Source organism: Balearica regulorum, chromosome 3 (genome assembly GCF_011004875.1).
Source record: "Balearica regulorum gibbericeps isolate bBalReg1 chromosome 3, bBalReg1.pri, whole genome shotgun sequence".
NCBI classification, from domain to species: Eukaryota; Metazoa; Chordata; class Aves; order Gruiformes; family Gruidae; genus Balearica; species Balearica regulorum.
In genome coordinates this window covers 20,608,104-20,626,783 of record NC_046186.1, presented here as the reverse complement: position 1 = coordinate 20,626,783, position 18,680 = coordinate 20,608,104, and the positions used below count along the sequence as shown (strand labels likewise).

Genomic DNA, 18,680 nt, shown 5'->3' with positions numbered 1-18,680 from the left:
CATTCAAAATTATCTATTGTGTTGTATGATGCATGTAAGAGTTTAGGTACTTAAAGCAGTTGTATGCTCTTTTTTTTGCATGCAGATTTTTTTAATTATGTGAATAAAATCTCTGTGCACAGTTCAAGGCAGCAAAAAAGCTTCAAAGAAGATGAAGGAAAAGACGCAAAAGCTGAATATATTTAAGAGATTATTTTCCGGAAGCAGTCAGGATATTACCACAAACAATTATGAAGGTATCGGTATACACTGCTTAGTAAAGAGAGAGGTTGATAAATATAGATATCCTATGTCTTTCAGTTTGATACTGTTTTGACCATTAGTGATTCAGGCTACCTGTAAACAGGTGCAGCAACCTGCCTCTGGAGAGGACAGTAAAATACTTCTTGGCTCATGTCATGTGTGTAATACCTCTTGGGGAAGATTGTTTTTAAGCTTACCACAACCAAGGTAATGGTTGATCAAGAAACTACTTACAGCAGTGACACGCCAAACTCAAATTTAGTATTCAGACCTTTGGGCGAAATGATAAAGCAATCAAGAATTCAACTGATAAAGCATGGGTTAATAATTATATTTTAAATTGAATTGCTTGAAAGCCATACTGGAAAAGTTAACAACTGAAAAACCTAGAAACTAATACAAAATGCATTCTTCCCCTGAAGAAATTCTCAATGACTTCAGTGGAACAGGATTAGGCCACTGGCTCTGTAAATGTAGCCATGCAAATGTATTGTCTCCTTGTACTAATATAGCTGTCTGGCAAACTCTTTTTGCTGTTACCATGGCTCAAACATTTTGATGTTTCTGCAGAAAAATAACAGTTAAGTGTATGTGTGAACACTAACTAACTGAGACATTTTTAGTAATTTTAGGGTTACAGTTAACAGTGAGGTCAAAATTTCTTCTTTAAAAATGTTAAGCTATGATCTGAAATCTGTAATTCTCATATATGAAAAGTCATAATATGTATCAACAATAAATTTGTCAGGAAAGCTACTGATTTTGCTTTCTCAGTTTCCAGTCCTCAATTTTTTTTCTCTTCTTCCCTCAGCTGGCCAAAACAAGAGACAGGTGGTATCTCCTGACTTGCTTGCATCCTTACATCAAAATACTACAGATGAGGAAGAAAAGGCCTCTATTTCTCCTATAGCTAATTATTTTAAACTCCAGCCTACAGTAGCAAACTTTCCCAGTAACAGCTGTGCCACTCAGCAGCTCTTGGGAATGCATTTTGTCTAGGACTCATGCTATCGTGAATCACAGAATCATAGAATCATAGAGTATCTCAAGTTGGAAGGGACCCACAAGGACCACTGAGTCCAACTCAGTGCTCCTCACAGGACTACCTAAAACTAAATCGTACGATAAGAGCATCGTCCAGACTATCCTTGAACTCTATAGTGGCACTTATGAAGGCCCATATAAATACAGTGTTTCTCCATAAATGACTCTACTAGACAGAAACATTTTGTAACTGGGGACAGTAAGTGCAGTTTGCAGACATTTGGGGGGCAATACTTGGCAATGCACTATGGGACCCCAGAACTCTGCCTAAGGAATTTTAAGAGTTTACGCTCAGCTTCCCCAAATTCCTGTTTTCTTTGTGCTTTTTTGGGTGAACCCCTGGTTCTTCCTTCATTTCCCCATTTTCATGCTTCCAGTTTTCTGTACTCAGTCTATAACATTAGAAACATATATGGAAGAAATCAGTGAAGTTCTTATGTCTCTTTCATAGGGCAGTACCTGTTTTCCCTGCATGTGCAGAGCTTCAATTTTATCAGCAGAGAGAAAGAAAATTGAGAAGTAGATGATGGAGGCAGAAAATAAAACTTGCCATGAAGTACAAGTACACTCTCAGCTGGTTAAACACAGTAAGACTCATGATATTTTTGCCCTTGGGCAATCATGGTGCAAATCTAGCACGGTCAAGAGCAGAAGCAAAGCTTTTAGATACAGGAGATTATCAATCCAGTTCCTCTAATTGTGTGCTGAGTTTATATCAACCTTTCAATGGAAATGCCTCAAAATCAAAAGCATTTATATCCTGAGAAACTAGTGGCGTACTGGCTCTGGGAACCTGTAAACCCTGATGCTACCCTAGCAGTGGTTAGCAACTTGGTGTTGACAAATCTATAGTGAACGTTATTATAAAGGTGTAAGAACTGTGACTCTTGTAAGGTATAGCAAAGTAAGAAAATTAGTAAGCAAGGTATCCCATTTCCACTTCTCTTAACTTCCACGTATATAAACATAAGTGAGACTTTGGAGTACTTGCATGGAGTGATGATGGCTCACTAATTTCTGTGCAATTATGAAATCTATGTAAAGCTAACATTTTTAGGAATCCTTTTGCAATGCATTAATACAGTTTTCTAGACCACAATATTTATAAAGATACAGTTACTTTATTAACTGTAATTCTCAAAAAGCTGCTCTATCTTTTCTTTCCTAGTTCCTGCAGTGATTTACCTGGCATCTGGAAACAAAGATACAGGAATTGTTCAGTGGCATCTGATGTATATTTAGTAAACTAAAAATGCCTTTAAAAACAAAAATTAAGGTGTTTCAAGTGAGAGTAGAAAGACTGGTGATTCTGAACACAAAAGAGCAATTGCAGAAGTCAATCTGAATACAATTTCTGAAAGCCTCAGAAGCATATTCTGTTCGTGGTGGGCTGACCCAGGCTGGAGGCCAGGTGCCCCCCAAAGCTGCTCTATCACTGCCCTCCTCAGCTGGACAGGGGAGAGAAAATATAACGAAAGGCTCGTGGGTCGAGATAAGGACAGGGAGAGATCACTCACCAGTTACTGTCACAGGCAAAACAGACTCAACTTGGGGAAAATAGTTTATTACCAATCAAATCAGAGTAGGCTAATGAGAAATGAAACCAAATCTTAAACCACCTTCCCCACACCTCTCCCTTCTTCCCAGGCTTATGTTCACTCCCAATTTCTCTACCTCCTCCCCCTCAGTGGCACAGGGGGATGGGGAATAGGGGTTGTGGTCAGTTCATCACATGTTGTTCCTCCTCAAGGGGAGGACTCCTCACACTCTGCCCCTGCTCCAGCCTGGGGTCCATCCTACACGAGACAGTCCTCCACAAACTTCTCCAACATAAGTCCTTCCCACAGGCTGCAGTTCTTCACCAACTGCTCCAGCATGGGTCCCTTCCATGGGGTGCAGTCCTTCAGGAGCAGACTGCTCCAGCATGGGTCCCCCATGGGGTCACAAGTCCTGCCACCAAACCTGCTTCAGTATGGGCTCCCCTCTCCATGGGGCCACAGGTCCTGCCAGGAGCTTGCTCCAGCGTGGGCTTCCCACAGGGTCACAGCCTCCTTCGGGCATTCACCCGCTCTGGCATGGGGTCCTCTATGGGCTGCAGGTGGATATCTGCTCCACCATCAACCTCTGTGGGCTGCAGGGGGACAGCCTGCCTCACCTCTTCTCCATGGGCTGGAGGGGAATCTCTGCTCTGGCGCCTGAAGCACCTCATCCCCCTCCATCTTCACTGACCCTAGTGTCTGCAGAGCTGTTCCTCTCACATGTTCTCACTCCTCTCTTCTGGCTGCAATTGATCCTAGTAGGTTTTTTCTCCTTCTTAATTATGTTATCCCAGAGGCATTACCATGGTTGCTGATGGACTCTGGGCCAGTGGCGGGTCCATCTTGGAGCCGGCTGGCATTGACTCTCTTGGACATGGGGGAAGCTTCTGGCATGTTCTCACAGAAGCCACCCCTGTAGCCCACCCGCTACCAAAACCTACCCACACAAACCCAATACAGTGTTATTGGCAGCACTGCTCTTTGAGTGAGCTATACTTATGACTGCTAAAAAACTGAATTTCAAGTTAACCACATTTTACTGAATTTGGCAAGAAATGCAGGTATAGGAAAAGAGTGTTGCATATCAGTTTTTTAAACAGAACAAATACATCACAGTTTTCACAAAATAAAAATTTATTAACTGCAACAAACAACATATAAAATGACAAATAAGAAGTGCAGGGTGCATGAGTCATTAACATATGTGCACTCTTGTCATACGCCCTTATTTTCCACTGGAGTTGGCTGGAATTAACACTGTGGCAATCTGTGCTGGCCCTTGGGCAGGTAGGAAGTAAAGAAAGAAGGTATATGGGATGAGACCTGCTCCACAGAGCTGTCTATGAAGCACAGTGGCTGCTGCAGTGAAATGACTGGGTGTTCTGTTTCACGCTGCTTTGCAGTGCCCACATTTGCTAAATCAAGATGCTCAGTCTTCAAGGTACACTATCCAAGTGTGCCTTTTCTCCAGTCTGTTGTGTCACAAAGGCCAAAAAGACCTATGGAAAAGATCTACACTTTTCTTTCTTTTCTTTCTTCTAAACATGGTCTGCTCCTTCTCAGCCAAGGTCACTGATAAGCAACAACAAAATAAAAAAAAAAAAAGCATTGTTAGATTGGAAAGAGCATAGATAAAAATCTCCATCCTTTTCCCATGTATACTTTTTCTCATAAAATATGAAATGGGTCAGCCTTGTGGTAGGCAGTTCAGAAAGTCTGTCAATGATCGCTACTTTAAGTCTACCACCTTTTGAAGAGCTGGATACAGGGTATGGACTACCACATATACCAGCTGTAAAAACATGGCAGTAACTATGACTGAACAGGTAATGAATGATCTGTTCATAAAGTGCAAAGATCCCTGAGAAGGTTCTTCAGAGCAGCTGGAGTTCATCCAGACACGTTACCAGCCTTTTTGCAACAAGCACTTCTCCAGACCTGATAAAGCTGAGGCAGTAATACACTGGAAAAGAAGTAAAACAGGTCTCCCTAGATACTCTCTCAAAGTTTAAAGAATACATGTTGAAAAATCCTGACAGTGTCCTGAAGGTAAAAAGTCATGCAAAGATCAACCTGAAAATCCACAAATAGAAATGGATAGCTGCTGTTGTTTAATTCAGTGAGCAGGTTCTCTGAACATTTCTGAACCTCTCTCTCAACAACAAAATGTCTCTACTTTGTTTCCCTAAATAAAAAACAAGTATTTTTATTTTGGTTTCCTCTCAGAAAGCAAGGGACTGCATGTATGAAGGTTCATACTACATGTCTACATTTTATTCACAGAAAATACAATTTTGGCAACCAGTTACAAGACTGCTTGCAAACAGTCTTGTCTTCCCATCTGTTTTAATGGTGTACGAAGGTATCTGTTTCAATGCCATTGGTTTTGCCCCTGCATGCAAAGATCAGCCGTAGAAATTCTACATGCCTGCATATACTTATGTATATTTAACACATATACTGGGTGTGGTCTATCTTATTTTTTTTAACTTATGATTGACGGTGAATATAGGAGTGTTGTTAAAATAAACTGCCTGTTTGAAAGGCATTTTCTTTATTCCCTGACCCCTTATAATTAGACACTATTCTAAGACAGGGATGGAAGAAATGAAGAGAAGGTATGAGTTCCCAGGGCTGTTTCAAAAGAAAAAAAAAATTAAAAAAAAAAAAAAAAAAAACAAAGAAAAACCAGATTAGCAGAAGTAGCATAGCAAATAAACCTACCTGAGCTTCCTTTGCTTTTCCAGCTGGTCTTTCAGTTCATGAAGTTCCTGATTTCCATCCAGGTACAGCTCCTGACTCCTCTGTGTACCCCTTCTCAACAAGGTTGTTGTCCATATCCATTTCTGAGGTTCTTTTTCTTCTCTTTTTTGAGGTCATATATCCAATGTTCATGGAGTTCTAATTCCCTTTAGCATCAAATTCTGTATACTGGTCAACAGGACCTCAGCTTTTCTACTGGTAGCTTCCTTTTAATTGAACATTTGATTCTTTTTTCCCTGCCGTGACATTGTTACTCATTCCTCTCATCCCAGCCTCTGCATCTTTCACTTGCAATGTCCAAAAATCACCTTAGCTCTCGTGAGAATGCTGGAGCCTCGCCTGCCCTTACTATCCCTGAGGACTGAAGTATGCTACTTTCCTGGAATATGGAGGTCCAGTAATTCCACATAGAGTAATGCCCTTAAGTTCAGGTAGATCCAAACATGCAGAATATTTTAAAAGGTTGAGAAAAATGTCTCAGCCAAAGGGTCAGAGGATTATGAAATTCTTGATGAACTTGAGAAATTTGTTTCTCTCAGTAAATAACACACCACCTTTGCAGGCATCTTACCACTGCTGGAACAGACTATCTTTTCGTACGTGTGAAGATAGTTTAACTTGACCTGCATAAACTCTAGGTGTCTCCTAGCAAGATCTGGAATGGACTGTGTGTGTGCACTGAAAAAACACAAGCATCACTATGTAGTATCAACTCCAAGCCCAAAGAGTTTGTTTCTGTGGATTTTTAAACCAAACTATGCTGCATAACCAAGATACTGCAGAAATACCATTCTGAATTCATAACAACTTGTCTAAGACATACCAAGAGCACTATAAAGATACACAGAAAATAAAAAGCCCCGCACTCAACCTTATCATTTTCTATGACATATCAGTTTTATTTCTTCCTAAATATGCACATATCCAAAAAACAATCCTGAATATTTATGCATGGGACATGAAAGCCACGATGTATGCAAACCAGTTATAAACATAGTTTCATATTTAAACATGGGCCTTTTCCTCTTCAGACAACAGAGGAATTGCTAGTATCTCTAAAAATGCTACTAAAACAAATTGCCAATGCTTATTTAGAAGCTGGACTGGCATACGCTACTCAGAAATTCAGAAAATTAAGACATTTGATTTAACAACTAATTCTGGGGAAGGAGATAAGAAATAAAGGGATGAGCCACTGACTCACAGTCCCACAAGAGGCCTGGGGAACCCCTTTCAAGGGTATTCCTTATGCAAGAGAATGCCCTGCTGCAGCACTGGAAGGAATGCCAGAGCATCTACTCCAAGAGAAAGAAGAAGCAGTCCCTACAGTTTTTCCTCATAATAAACCTTGGATATCTTCTCTTTCTGCATTTTGGCTATTTTATTTGAACCAAGGAACTGTTCAGGAAGTGACAAAGATGGACTAGGTTAAATGCTGTAACATGGTACTTATTCACACCACATTAGGCAAAGGAACACTAAAATTAGGCATAAAATTTTATTCCCTTGGTAATATCCTCCAGTATTGGCTAGAGACAGGAGGAGAAAAAGGAATTTCCCTTGGAAAAATAAAGCAAGCTATTGCTATGTAACATAAATATTGTGGCATTACATCTTTCAAGTACTTATCACCATTTCGGGGGGGGGGGAGGAGGTGAAATATCACCAGAGACTGGAAAAAATTAGCCATTCAGTGAGCAGTCTAAAGAGCCTTTTGAATGGTTATTATACTCTCCCTTACATTCTGTCTGTAAACAATCTTATTAATTACAAAAACATGAGAAAGTGAGGAGATATTTTCTTTTTGAACTGAGAAATATGCTTTGTCTACCGCTCTAAAAAAAATATTACAGGCCTGATCCAAAGCTCATTGCTTGCTTTCCTTTAGGGTCAGGAGCAGGCTCATGCAAAGTAGGAACAAAAGAGCAGTCATCTTAAAACCTATAATGAAAATATTTTTTTTTAAATCGCTGCTTTGTACTGATTCCCTTCACTATTGCACCTAGTCATGGACAGCACTTGCCAGATTCAGACTGAAACATCTTAAGTTATGCCAAGTGAACATACATCTGTAGTATACCATGCCCTTTTTAATCAACTTTCTGATTAAAAAATGCCATGCTGACATAAGGTATGAGAGGCATAGATTTTTAATACTTCACAAAATAACAGACCTTGGTGTTGGTTTGGTTGACAATTTGTGATCTTGCAGATGTTTATGAGTTTGTCTGGTGCAGAGCTATAATCAATTTGGTTATGATGGACCCTCAAGATACATAACATTTATCTGGAAGGAAACTGGTTTCTGAAACCAATTGCACAAATGCATTAGGCAGGTGGGAGTTTCAGCAAACCAAAGGGTCTACTGGCAGACACAACATTGATTTCTTTATGTTTACAACCTACCAGACAGTTCTATACCAGACCTGATTTGATGCATCTCTATGGGGCGCCCTGCAGCCTTGGTCATTTCCACAACCAAGTTGGCTAGTTTCCTTACTTGGTGACTGTGCTCCACATCTGCAGCTTCAGTGCAAACATATTGAACTAGTATATACACTGCAAATCTGATCTGAGATCAGAGTTTAAATCCGATCTAATAATAATGTTTACTGTTTTCCTGCCTAAAAGTATGATCCCTTTTAAGGGATCAAAAATCCTATTGTGGTTTTTGTCTGTCTGTCTCCACATCCTACTCCCCCTCCCAACACAAGACATTCCCCCTACATTTTGCTGCTTTTTCCTCTATGGCTAAGATAGGCAGAGTGGCTCTAATCAAAGCAAAATACTGTGAAGGATTCTGAAGAGATAATCTTTGTCAACAGCCTACAAAAGCTTTGATTTGCTCTCCTTGTGACTTTTTAATCTAGGATATGTGGAGAAGATGATGCTTTTTGCTCTGCACCCGTTTTCATTCCATAGAAATCTAGCTGTACTTCTGTTTAATACATCATTGATAATCTTATTAGAATCTCTCATCACTCCTATTATGAGAAAGAAAAGGTCAGTAAGTAATCTACAGCCATAAAGTTTTCTTGCACTATACTATAAAGAACTTCACATCTTTATTGAAAGTTGATCAACATGATGCAAACATTTATCAAGTTCAGGCAAATTGATATTAAATTCAGTATTTCCATAACGATATTCAGTGTTGTATACGTATTTAATATCTAAGTACTTTTCTACCACTGAATCTCCCCACGAAACAATGATTGTGCTCAGAGTTGATCAAGAAATAGGTTCTACCACAGAGAACTTTGTTTTATAAATGTGCTTGTGCGATGCACTTAAAAAGAAATGTCCATGCTGATTTTCCAAGGAATTGCTGATGGATAGGAATTACATTTTCATTCTTTCAGAGTTCACATAAAAGCCTGACTGGTGCAGAAGAATAGTTTTCAAAACAGTACCTTTTTTGCCATTCATATGGCAAAGTTTCTATGCCTTGCTAATAAATTGCTGCATATGTGTATGCATGTATGTGTATGTAACAAAAATACTCCTTTGCGTATCTTATTCATCTCCTCAACACAAAAATTAAACAAAGTAGAAAAGAACAGAAATAAAGAGACCCTCAAAAATGGTCCTTAACAAATCTGGAGAAATAATACACCTCTGAAAACACTGAAGTAACTCCTCTTCCTTCTTAATTGTCTTTGTCTCCAAACACACAGTTGCTCAATTCTATAATATGTAAGATACAGGATTGTAGAGTAAAACAACAAAGTCATACTATGAACTAAGAACCACTACGATAAAACTGATGTCCTTTTTGAAAAAGTGGGCATATAACTGAGTATTTGAATCTAAAACAAAGAAAACACTGCAAATGTTTAGTATTTAAGTATTGCCCTCGTTGGGTAAAATAAGGGGGGTGGGGAGAACATTCACTCTCCAGAAAGTATGTAAAATACATACAAAATTAAATCTAATCTTAGATTAGTTTAAAATGTACCAAATTCTGCATTTACTCATTATAATAGTTTACTCTTCTCTTTGTTTCACTTGATAAATCAATGTAGTTTTTAGAAAAATTTAATCATTACTTTTTTTCCCCAGTGAAAAATCCTGTTTTATTGCATACAGTCTTACATCACCCTCTATTTCTAATGTTAGGAGTGTTATGTTGCTATCTATCTCAATTGTTTTTAAATGTGTCATATTGCAAACAAGTATAAACATATATATTCACCAGACTACAGCACAGCAACCAAGTTTAACCTTATCATTCCAAACTTGAAGAACCTTGAGAAATCATCAGGAGTACCTGCTAACTGCCTACTAAGGGTTAACAGTCAGTTCCAATATTTTTTTGTTGTTTGCAGAGTGACATGACAAAGACTTTTATTTGTTTGGTAATTTTTGAAAATAAACTATCACACAAAACTGGAATGTCGATTAAAAAAAAGCAAAAGGAGAGAAGTGAAAACTAAATATCGTTTGGAACTGTATGCTGTTGTTCTCCAAAACAACATAATTAAAGACAAGAAAAACCCCACACCTCTCAAATTAAAGAAAATCATTCATTAAACTGTTCTACAATAGTCACAAGAACTATGGAAAGACAATTAAAGGATAATAATTTCCACTTAACCCCAACCTTAACTGCAGTTTCAAAATTGGGTCAGTTAAAATGAAAATCACCATTTTTAAGGAGATTAAGAATCATTAAAATTGGTTAAAAATATTCCTAAATGACTAGACCAAAAAAAAGCAAATGTAACTCAATGTTAAAGCCCCCCCATATTTTATACACAGCATCAGAATTATATAAGAAATGCCTATCAATGGATGCTCTGTTTGAGAAGTGGGATTCCAGTCTGACTCAGTGTTATCTTGCAAAAAAATATGTAATTCAAAGATAGCTTGTTTATTTTCTTCTTTTGTTTTCTCCTTTCAATACAGAAGCCTTTATAAGGGCACATATATAATGGAGATATTTGGAGCTGAGAGCATCACTAGTAATTTGTCAGTCAATAACTTCAGGGTTTAGCATTACTGGTGAGTTTGTGTTAAATAAGCATTTTTTTCCTTTCAGCCAAGAAAATGCATACCACACCAATCAAAACTAATCACATCTGGGCTTTCATTGAAAGAGTAGTTGCTAATTTTACAGGTCTGCCCACATTGTTCTAGAAAATAGGAAGCAGAAATCTGATATTTCCAGCAGTCGTTATTAAAACAACAACCACTGAGAGCTCGATCCCGTTTTCACTGGAAGCAATGTCAAACTCCCCGTTGACTTCAGGGAGAGCAGGATCGGGCCCTGAGCTGCTCAGCCTCCTCCAGCTCTATGCACAGGAGGATGTGCTGAGGAGCTGGGGTGGGAGAAGAGAAGTACAAAACCCAGCTATTCCTTTGTTAACTGCCCAAAGAGTTGAACTTTCCGTCACTTTGTGAACAACAGCAAAGTGCCCTGCAAACAACAACGATGATAAAAGGACATATTTACCTTGAAGGAATAGCAAAGGAAAGCCGCAGAACTGCAAAACAAAGTAGTCCAAATGAATTATCTAGGCATGCAGTCCAAACGTGCACCTTCAAGTAGGCCACAGTCTGTCAAGCAGTCGTCTCGGCACCAGCCACCCTGCCTTCCATCTTACGAGATTCACCCAGAAAACTGGCAAACCTGCTCCACGACAACAAAACTCTCCTAATGCTTTTGAACGCCCACCATTTGTTCTCCATTCATCCAATCAACTTTCCACTGCACATCTTCTCCTGCGACTGAGGCTCAGAGGCAGGACCCCTTCTCATCTGTATGCTAATTATTTTGCCACATGGACAAAAGTAATAATGCTTTCAGACAGGAAACCAACGGGCCTGAAGTCGAAGGCAGAAATTAATAAGTTGCCACCACTGAACGCTGAGGAGATGGGCATGCGTGCCGCTCTGTGGCTGATGGATCAGCTGTAACCTCCATTTAAGAGCAGCAGAGAGGCGACGGGCTGGAGGAAGCCTAGGCAGCGTAGCATGCATCAAGCCCAAGTTCCCTTAGAGACCACATTACTGCAGCAGAACAGCATCCGTAGCAGATTGCTGACTTACCCCGCCTCAGCCCGCATCCTTTAAGCAGCGCGACGCACATCCATTTCCCCGGCCCCGCCGCGCGGGTGCAGTTGCCCGCCGCGGCCGCGCACGCCCAGCCCCCGCCGGCGCGGCAGGAGGCGGGCAGGGCTGGGGCCGCGCTCCGCGCCCTCCCCGGCACCCCGGGCCGGGCTCCCCGGCGGCGTGGGGCGCCGCGGCGGCGCTGTATTCCACCGAATAGAGGGGAAGCCAGAAACGCCGCAGCCGCTGAGGAGGGGAGACCGCTGCTGATAGCGTAAAATGGTGTCTCCGTTATAAAACGCACACCACTTCCCCCCCCCCCGAGAAAAAAAAAAAAAGAAAAAGAAAAAACCCGATAATTAGGCCTCTAAAGGTATCTTTAAAAGAAAATAATGACTAAAAACCATCTTTGGTTTGCCGCTTGGGTACCACTCCAGGGTGTATAGAGTTAATTCAGCTGGATTGCTGAAGCCTCGCTTATTTTACCTGCTCACACCATCTTCTCCCCTTTGAAACAAAAGAAATGAACTATTTCCAGAGGAAAAGATTAGCAGCCTTCCACCATTAGCAACTTGCGCGGCTCAACTTTATGTGATCAACAGCCCAAACATAAACAGGCGCTTGCACGCAAAAAGGGCCAGATTTGCATATGCCCCTAAATAGCGTTTTCCCCAGCAGTTTGACGTGGATTTTGTGGCTCTTGTTGCCTCCGCTTAGCCAGGCACCGCGTTACTAAACGTGTCACACAGACAATAACTGGGAAGAGGCACCTCACCGCCTCGCAACGCCGGTGCAGAGGCTTTCCGCCGGCGTGCGCCCGCCCCCGGGCTGCCTCCCTGCGGGGTTCGCCCCCGGGCAGCCGGATGCCCCTGCGACGGGAGCGGCTTGCCAGCAGGGAGTCACTTCGTTTAAACCCGTCCCCGAAATGTCATTTCGGTAGCAGCGTGACAGGCTGTGATCTTTACGCGGAGGCGGCGGCACCCCCCCTGCATTGGCACAGCTCCGCACGCCCCCGCGGACTCAGCCCTGCCGTGCCCCGGTCCCTGCTCCGGGCACCGCCGCGCCTCCCGCCGGCTCCCCGGTGCTACCCCGCTGAAGCCCGCCCGCAGCGTCCATTCCCGCACACAGGCTGGGTTTCCTACGGGAACGACCCTGGCTAGCGCACACATGCAGCCTATACGCCCTCCCTACACACACGCGCGCGCCTGCCGGTTTGGCGGCCCTCCTCACTGCCATTGTGCTGCTGCAGCCTCCTCCTCCCCGCAGCCCTCCCTCCCGCCCTGCCGCGGCTCGCCCTGCACGGTGATGCTCGGCGCGGGCAGCCCCGCGGCTGGCAGGGCACCGCGGGCAGACCCTGCTGGCCGCGGCTGAGGCGGGCGAGACTGACCGAAAAGTCACAAGGAACACCCTCCTCCAGCCCTGGGAGGTAATCCCTCCCGAGCCCGCTGCCTGACGTGTGGAGACCAGACATGTCGGTTATTGCCGAGGTTACTATTCCCTTCCCATCTAGCCTTGCCAGGGATCACACTGCGGTCTGAAGTGAAGGCGAGTCTCCGCGTACCAGCCCTTCGCATCCCGAGCCATCACAACAGCTCCACAGCCGCACTCCGATGGCAGGAGAGGGGCTTTTACGGGGGAAGTTTGTCACAGGGATTCAGAGGAGAGCCAGCCTGCTGGGGAAGGCACTAACAATAGCAGAGCCCTCACGACTTCCACGGGTTTGGTGGAAAACGCAGTGTTTCCCTCAGAAAGCAAAAAAAGGACTTACGTGTCTCTTCCCCCGCCCCCCATCTTCACCTCGCTCGTGGTTTGTTGTTTTTTTTTTTTTTTTTTCTCCTTAATTTTTCTCTGTCATCTCTGATTACATCTCCCCGCACTCGCAGGGCTCCCCCGAGGCCGATGCGCGGAGCCCTCGGGAGCGGCGGCGGGGCCGGGCCGCAGGTGCGGGGGGGCGGGGGGGGGGGGGGGATGAGCGCGGAGGGCGCCGCGCAGGGCGGGGGGCGGGGAGCGGGTCTGCGGGGAGAAAAGCCTTCTTGTAGCGGGGAGGGAGAGCTACCATGTTTGTGTCGTTGCCAGGGCATGTCAGTCTAGGTTTTTTCCACTCAAATCAATGTAGCCCGAGAAGCACACGCACACCAGGTGATGAAAGGGCCCCTTCGTAAGTGTGTAGGGTATCTACACTCCTACTGAGGAATCCCATCATTTTCTAACGTAACGTTTACATGCAGAATCTTTGGATAACTGTATTCGCGTTTCAAAAACCAAGGTTTGTCTTTTCCCTGTGCTAAAGCTAACCTCCTTATGGTAGTCCCTGGCTAGCCTTAGTAAGATAGTGCAGGTGACTATGTGGTACACATATCATGGCAGGTGTTTTCAAACTTTTTGAAGGCGATTTAGCTGGAAAAAAACCCCTCATCATCTTGTCCAGCCTTCGGGATGACATAAGGGAATGGCCCAGTGCTTCTCCCACTGAAGACAAAAACAATACTTGCTATAATCGGGGCAGAATGTATATAAATTCTGCATTGGTGAGAGTTAAGGGGGGGGGGGATAACTGCATAAATTAGAAACATTTACAAAAAGACCAGTGTGAAAAAAAAAAAAATTGGGAAACTGGTGATTCATTGCCCTAATTATCCTCCATAAGACGTTAGGGTATGGCTTTAATGTTGTGGGATGGATTCTCCCTCCCCCAGCCTGTGTCTCGTCAACGCACATTATCCATGGGGAAAAGGAGATGCAGGTCATGTTTAAGCAGCGTTAATGAGAGCACAGTATTTTTGCTGAAGGTTAAGTTAGCCAGGTTAGCAAATTTCAGGTAAAGTATGCTTGAAAACCTTCCATTTCTTTTACTTTCTCGCTGGTAGCAGTTTCTAACGAGACTTGAAACGTTAGACAGAGAAAGCAGAATTCAAGCATCAGACGAACCCACTACTGTCAATAAGGGAGTACAATTTCAGCTTGACAGGAGTATTACAAGAATATACCCGCTAACGAGCAGCCTTAATTGGCCTGCATATTGTGGCTGTCACTGTTAAAACCTGTTCCTATACAGTCCTATTTCATACATCCTTTAAACGTATAGTTCTCTAAAGCAGTTAAGGAGACAATTCTTTACACACTGGGCTTTTGATTTTGGGTGGGAAAGAAATGGGAAGAAAAGGAAATGAAAAGAAAATAGGAAACCGTATTAAGAATATGGTATCAGTGACTGAAAACCTGCGTGAAAGTCAAATGTATGGTAAAAAAAAAGCAGCAGACTTTTTCGGTTTCAACGCACTTTGTCAGTTTTGAATGTAAATTGTTATTTATCCATAGTTTGCAATGGCTGCAGAGGTTTCACTGACATTTACTGTACTCGAATCTTTTAAAATTTAGTGTGTTCTGTAACAGATCCCACCTTTTCCTCAGCAAGACACTTTGTCTTAAAAGCATTTTTAATTTAGTGATTTGCAGGAGTTCACTGTTCGTCCTGGCAAATCCTTCACACAATAGAGTTTAATGTGCGGCTTCAGTTTCCAGTACAGGGTCATGTTCATAAAGAATACAAATGAAAGGGAAGATATTAAAAAAAAAAAAGTTACTGCGCATGTGCAATTGGCAGTTATTAAATGATAACAATGTAACTTGTAGATAATAAAAGTTAAAATACCAAATAGAGCAGAGCAGATCATGCCCTAATGTTATGTAAAGTGCCTTACTTTAAAGAAGTTATTCCTGGTCTGATTTAAAACCGTGTAACCTGCAAACTTGAATATAAAATACTGCTGCAACTGAAGACTGCAAACGTCATTTATAAGTATAATGAAACCTTAAAAAGATCTTCCAGATCAAGTTTCAATCAATAAAATGCTTCCTATTGTCAAACTCCGGAAAACGGCGGTTTGCTGTGCAGGCGCAAGAAAGACCCTAGGCACAAGAGTGCTGGTGAGGGCAAACGTAATTTTCAGGTGGTGAGCTGGATACGTTGTTTATTTGCACAAAAAGAAGGTAAGTGAAAGCATTTAGCTCAACAAAGCACTCTTTTAACAGGAAGAAAAAGTCTGGCTAAGTATGGCAACACCTGTAATGTCCCTCACGTTCTAAGAGCTAAATTGCACGGCTGCAAGGAAGTACAGTTTAAACTACACTGCCCCGTGGATCTCTGAAAAAAACAAAATGCACACGAAGACAGCCTTCAAAAGCAAGGAAGAAGGATTTAAATGCAGAGATTTGATGTTTTACCACACCACAGCCATCTTCACATCGCCTAATTAGAAGGCATAAAAGCCTCTCCTGCTTTTACCTCAATGAGCAGAGTCATTAGAGCGATGAAAGCGAGTCGTTTCCCCGTTGCCGGTAAGCGGGAGGGGGAGTCGGACGGTGCGGGCGGTAATTGCCGGCGGCGGCGGACAGCTCCCGGTGCTGAAAGGCGCGGGCCGGCCCCGCGGGCACAACGCCGCACCCCGCCGCCTCGGAAAAAGCACCGCCAGGCTGAGCGGGGCGGCAAGTGCTCCGGCTGAATAGCGCTGTCTGCAGAACAATGGCAGCCAACTCCAAATCCTGCTATAATCACATTAATGAGATTAATCAGTGAATTAGCAGCAGTCAAATGTCAGGGTGGCAAGGAGGAATCCAACCAAGCTCGGTAATTAACTTTTGGGGGGCATGGGAAGGGAACCGACTGTGCTATCCGTCAGGCTTTTCCCGAAGTTTACCAGGTCTTTTTATTCGCTGGCCTTTGGAAGCTGGTGACAATTCAAGTGGGGAGGGGGAGGAGGGGATAAGACGGAGACCTCAACCTTTGCGTGCTATAAGACAGCCTGCTAATACACAGTATCCCATTACTTCCAGCTGAAGTCCATTGAGAAAACTAGTACCGTTTGAAACAACCCACCCCAACCGCCAGAGCTGCACTGTACTGAACTCTGAGTACGAAATTAGTTCTGTGATCTAACTTCCACCACGAATTCCAATCGGCATGATAAATATGGCCGATGCCAAAGAAGTATTAAATCTTATTCCTTTTTAAAAATGTACAAGAAAGATACTCTTTCTCAAATCAGAGGAGTAGGAGAAAAGAGTACCCTTTCACCAACTATCAGCAATAGATTATCACAACTAATTAATGCTAGTGCTGTTGCAGTGTTTTCTTAAAAAAAAAAAAAAAAAAAAAAAAGAGAAAGAAAAGAATTTTAATCAAGGCATTTAGAGTAAGTTGCTTAATGTAGACAAGTCAGGGACCTGGTCTCTAGCTGACCTCAATAAAAGTGAAACTTCTCTCCACCTAAAATTCAGCACCCACGACCATTTCTCCGTTGAAAGTATGAAATATAAAAAGAGATTCCCCGTAGATTATAAATAAAATCCAAATGTGTTTATTTGCAAGAGAGTACCGCATATCTCCTTTTCTATCTTTAACAAGAGTATCGTCAACCATGCAAAGCATTTATCATGTAAAAACTCTACTTTTATGCACACACTACTTCTGCTGAAAACAAATAAACATTAAAAACACCCTCCTCTTTGCCTAGATCAGACTGTGCACGTTGTTCAGTACTCAGAAGAAAATGACATGCTTCTGTTCCATTAAGTTTAATCTTTGTTAGTGACAAATAAAAGAAGCAAACCTGTGTAACGTCTCTTCCACAAGAGACTAAGTAGTTTCTTTTTTACTAATATAAGTAGTTTTATTTTATAATCTTCAGTTACTTTTTTAGCACTAAATTAATAAGATTAACAAATTGGCACTAAATGTACATGGACTATAGTCATACTTATCTGAACTATTTTAAAATTGAAGTATAGACTATGACATTTTCAGAGAGTTAACTGAATTAACCATCCCTTATTTACAAAGCTTTTTCTCTTTAAAGAAAAACTATTCGAAATATGAAACATTTAAGACAGTGTTCTTTCAAAATATTACTCTTACACGAGTGTTCCTGTTTAAAGTACAAATCCACTGTTTTCAACGTCGTTTTAGTGTAAAAATATAGTATCTTATAATCTTTTATTTAATTGTACTCGACTGTCAGGAGACTTGAGCATTCCAATCTGTGAAGTTTTTGTCTCGGGTTCTCCATATCAAACAAGTACCGTCCAACATGCAGCAAGTTTATATAAACAACAACATGCTTAATGCATGCAACATTATGCATTCATATAGTAAACACACATTTTAGGATTTTTATCAGCTATTCTACAGCCCAGTACAATTTCGGCTGCACAGCAGTATTGCCAGAAGAACTTGAAAAGAGCAAACAATGGACATTTAAGTACAAGCTACAGAACGACTGCAAAAATCACAGTAATCTTTCCACTTAGCTACAAGAATCAACCCCCACCCTGCACAAAACACAGCCCACACCTGCACCATTAACCGTTTACAAGTTAAACATAAGCAAGACATTTCAGCATGGTTAAGAAACACCCTGGCTTACTACAACTTTGAAAGGATGAGGAGTAAGAAGCATACCACAGAGACCCAGAAAAGGCTGCTTTTTTCTTCATTGAACACTGTAAAGATACCCCATGTTCCAGAGAATTAAAAAAAAAAATTATATATATATATTAAAATACACCCACCAACACTGAATAAAAAAATCAGGGGGGCTTCAAGAAGACTGCAGGGAAAAAGCTCTCACTCTCTTTAGTGTGCAGAAGCTTAGGGGGAAAAAAATGTCGCCCTGGCAGGAATGACAAATGCAGTAGGATAGGCTAGCAGGCCTGAGGGATCTGTTTTACTTCCACATACATCCTCTAATGCACGCACTCCCACTCATCCTCTCGAGATGCCTTTTTTTTTTCCTCTACTTTTTTTTTTTTTTTTTTCACCAGCTCCAAATCCCCGGCATATGACCTTCTGTTAAATAGATAAAAAAAAATTTGCTTATCAGTCATGCAAATGAGGCTGAATTCATTTTCCACAACAGATGGCCTCATAGATAATGATGATGGAAGAGAGAAAATTGAATGTCTCTCACAAGGTGGTCATGGCAACCGAGAGCAGAATAATATCAATAATAAGCTCACTGCATAATAAGGTTGTCAATCCCACAA

At 42.0% G+C, this 18,680-nt stretch overlaps 1 protein-coding gene across 12 annotated transcripts in view; it reads right to left on the bottom strand.

Annotated features, from left to right (window-relative positions):
- Window positions 1-18,397, bottom strand: part of MYT1L (myelin transcription factor 1 like) — a 319,071-nt gene extending 300,674 nt beyond the window's left edge. For 3 of the 12 annotated variants that reach the window (XM_075747235.1, XM_075747238.1, XM_075747240.1), the window contains exon 1: window positions 11,640-12,418. The gene's annotated coding sequence lies outside the window, so the exon portion shown is untranslated. The other 9 variants (XM_075747243.1, XM_075747244.1, XM_075747232.1 and 6 more) reach the window with 6 other exon arrangements.
- Between the last annotated feature and the right edge of the window lie 283 nt (window positions 18,398-18,680).